We start from the raw sequence: 4,284 nt of genomic DNA on the forward strand, positions 1-4,284 counted from the left end.
AGAGGTGGTGTGGGTCATGCAAGGATGGTTTAGGGGGTTGGCAACGTGAAGGGCATGTTTATTGCGACAGTGTGACCGTGGAGGCCAGAGCCATGGCTAGGTCAATGGTGGTTTTGCCATGATCCTTGCTGCGTCTAGCTTGCTTGGTGCATAGCAGTTTCCGAAACATGAAAGCGGTATAATGTTTGTACGTGGGAGAGAAAAAGGGAGATTTCTACGTGCGTTATACATGTATAAATAAAGTGACGGGAAAAACCCTAAGGAAAGAGAGAGAGAGAGAAAGAGAGAGAGGCGTGCATGCAATGGGAACGGATGTGTTGGAGCTGTATACGACGTGGGGTTTGAAAGAAAATCTCATGGACTTGGGCTTTTTGGTCCATAACAAAGAATTGGGCCCATGATTGGTAGTGAATAAAGAAATAAATGGGCTCTTCCCTGAATTTTGGGCCTAACTCATCTTAAAAGAAATATAACTTGTTCCATAAATTCTTCGGCCCATAAAAAAAAAAAAAAAAATTAGCAAACGGTTTGTTGCTGGACCCGGGTGTTACATCCTTCTCCCTTTAAAAACATTTCGTCCTCAAAATTTGCTAGTACCACAAACAAAGCCTAAATATTTATCCGCCCCCACTATTCCATGCCTATCCCAATCTTCGATCATTTTATCAAACCTAATATTCCAAAATTATAACCCTCCAATATTGAAGCCGGATGCCTCTCATATTTCCCCTAGACATACACATTTGTGCTTTATCGTACACCTCAATGGTCTAAATCAAGTCTAAAATATAAACCTCAACAATGGAATTAAAAACCTAATAATAAATTTTAAGTTCTCCACATAATATAATAACTTCATACCAACAGAAAATAAACTCTCAAACCATCCTATTACCAAAAACCATGCTTCCACTGCGCACTCTGACAACTTATAGTCATAAACACATTGTATCTCACTCATGTACATCGGAAAATTAACTAAACCCCCCCCCCCCATTTAACCATTCCATAGAATTACGCCTATCGAAACTAAAATCTCAAATGTTGATGAATGTACAAAAGTGCACTCTAAATATCCTATTATTGGACTAAAATGCTACAATGTGAATAGAAATCATAGGAATTCATGTGTATTCTTGAATTGAGTTTCTATTTACTTTGGGATACTCCTGAGTAAAATTTTATGTTTAATTTCAGAGTCTATAAAAGAGCAAGTTAAAACCTAGTCAAATTCAAAAGACTTTCAAGTGGATAAGACATTGGAACAACCTAAGAACATTCAACGGTGTAGGACTCTTCAAATAAGGATAATGATGGGTTTTGAGAGTAATTCGAATTAAGAGAAAAAGTCAGTCCGAAATTTGCTAGAAGATAGTTTGTACATACTTTAGTATTTTAATCATAACATTCCACTCAAATATCAGATTGATGCGATTCTTGATGCATTAGAAAGCTATCTTAAAGGGCTACAAAGTTGTCTCTAGTAAGGATTTCAAAATTTGAACGCTTGAAGTGCGTACGTAGCTACCAAGATGAGTCCTAAAATTTAGGCTATTTTGTATACGGGAATATGAAAGATATTAAGGTTTCTATATAAGCATTTCATTAGCATGAAATTGGGAGTTTTTAGAGAGGAGGCACAGTTCTAGAGAAGAAAAAAATTCCATTTTTATTATTTAGTTCTTCTATGGAGAACTAAATCTTCGGTAAAGCCTAGGGTGGGAATTGATTGGGGAAAATACTTTGATTTTATTTCAATTCATATGTTAAGCTTTATTGTTTAAGATTCTAAGATTCAATTCTCCATTTGTTTTGGATATTATAAGTTTGAGACAATTATATTAAATTTTGCTATGGTTTGATTTTGTTGAGTTATAGGATTTTGAATATATGGTTGTGACTTAAACAAGCTTTTCATACCATTGATGTGATCTTCTGTGACACTATTGTTTATGAACACAGCATCGTCTTTAGATCGGATATTCATTTTTATATATGAAAACCATGGTTTGTAAAGGGAGAATAGTTTCTAGAACTAAATTTAAGAAAGTAGATGAATATAATGTCATATCTTTCGATTAGGAATTTGGTGCTATAATTCTTAATTGTGTATATCGTTTGAATTGAAAATGTCATAGTATTGGATCCGGTTGGTAGAAGCCCAAAGCTTTACTTGCCTTTTTATTCATGCCCTAATCTCATTTTAATTACGTGTTTTAGGTAGAATTTGCATATTCTTGTCATATTATAATTTGATATTTTCTTTTAAGCTTGCGTCTTGTTGTCCTTCTTCCAACTCCCTGTGGTTCGACATCCTGAACTATACTATAACACCGCGTACTAGTTTGAGCATAGTCAAATTTTGGCGTCATTGCCAGGGAGATGGTGGAAGAATTGCTAGATAGTTTTTCTTTTCAGCAGTTTGTAAAGGTGGTAACTTCGTTCATTCTTTTAGCTTGCTGCATTATTTTTTTTCTTCTTTCTCTTTATAGTATTTTTATTTTTTTAGTATTTTGTTACCTTGCATGCACAGATATAGAGACACTTTAAGTAGATTTGCTTGTAAGTCTGTGCTAGAGTCAGAATCAAAATTTTTAAATCCTTTTTTGACAATTCATCTAGTCCCAAAGAAATGAGTAAACACAAAGATCAACCCACTAGAACTCTTCAAGATTACCTCCACCCTACATGCATAGCCACACCATCATGCATCATGTTTCCAGCTAATACTCACCAACTAGATTTTAAAACAGGGATGATACAGTTACTTCCTACTTTTCATGGCGTAGAAAATGAAAATCCATATATGCACATTAGGGAGTTTGAGGAAGCAGTTGCAACTTTTCATAGTCAAAATGCAATTGATGACGTTGTGAGACTTAAGTTCTTTCATTTTTCTTTGAAGGATAGAGCTAAGAGTTGGCTATACTCGCTGACACCACGACCTATTAGGTCATGGAATGAGATGACTCAGGTCTTCTTCAATAAATACTTTCCCCAACATAAGACCAGCGCTTTGAAAAGGTAAATCTCTACCTTTGCACAAAAGGACAATGAGACTTTGTATTAGTCTTGGGAGAGGTTTAAGGAGTTGTTGAGTATGTGTCCTCACCATGGGTATGAGAATTGGCACTTAGTGAGCTATTTTTATGAGGGACTTACACCTAGAGAGCTCCAATTTGTGGAGATGATGTGTAATGGTGAGTTCTTACAGAAAAATCCTAATGAGGCCATAGAATACCTCAATGAGCTTGCTGAAAAATCTCACACTTGGACTAGACCTAGTACTACTAAGAGCAAAAATAGGTCATGACTAGCAGGAAACACAAATGGTGGTAGAATTTACCATCTCAGGGAAGAGGATAACCTAAAAGCTAAGAACTTAAAGCCAACACACGTGGCTAATCATGCAGAGTCTTTTGGACCATGTTTTGTGTGTGGCAAGGTAGATCACCTCGCCCAAGAGTGTCCCACACTTGCTGAGATGAAAGAGATGTATGAGGAACAATGTAATGCCTTAGATATGTACAAGAAGCCTTTTACACCTTACTTTGATATCTATAATCCGAGGTGGCGCAATCACCCCAATTTTAGCTAGAGGTCTGAAAACCAACCACCTGCACAACCACCTAGAGCTTATCATACACCGTATCATGCATCATCTTCTTCTAGGAACCTCTTAGAAGATAATTTACATGCTGTTATTGAGGCACAGAGTAAAACTATTCAAAATTTTGAATATTTGATTATGCAAGTTATTGAAGAAAATAAGGAGATAAAAAGTCATTTATCCAAGTTAATGAGCTCTTTGAGTGTGAATGAGCGTGGCAAGTTCCCTTCCCAAACTCAATCCACACCCCAAGGTCAACATATGGCTCAAGGAAATTTGAAGGAGGTCAATGCCATTGTGACATGAAGTTGTAAGTCCTTATACATCCCAACAACTGATAAGCCAAAGGATGTTGAAGAGGAACAAAGCAATGATAGTGTCGAGTTGCCCAAGAAAGTTGAGGTAACAAAGAGTCCTGTTAAGGTACCATTCCTTCAAGTTTTAAAATCAAGCAAGTGAACTCTGGATCCTAACAATGAAATCTTGGAGAACCTCAAGCAAGTAAAGATCAATTTTCCTCTTTTGCATGTTATTAAACAAGTTCCTACTTATGCAAAAGTTCTCAAAGATTTGTGTATAGTTAAGAGGAAGCACCATGTTAAGAAGACAACATTCCTGACAGAGCAAGTTAGTACTCTAATTGAGCAGCGAATTCCTCCTAAGTACAAGGATCC

General features: G+C 36.3%; 1 non-coding gene across 1 annotated transcript; it reads right to left on the reverse strand.

Annotated features, from left to right (window-relative positions):
* Nucleotides 1-3,012: 3,012 nt before the first annotated feature.
* Nucleotides 3,013-3,120, reverse strand: LOC121253781. The gene has a single exon (XR_005938499.1). It is a non-coding gene; the product is annotated as a small nucleolar RNA R71 (small nucleolar RNA).
* Between the last annotated feature and the right edge of the window lie 1,164 nt (nucleotides 3,121-4,284).

Source organism: Juglans microcarpa x Juglans regia, chromosome 2S (assembly GCF_004785595.1).
Source record: "Juglans microcarpa x Juglans regia isolate MS1-56 chromosome 2S, Jm3101_v1.0, whole genome shotgun sequence".
NCBI lineage: Eukaryota > Viridiplantae > Streptophyta > Magnoliopsida > Fagales > Juglandaceae > Juglans > Juglans microcarpa x Juglans regia.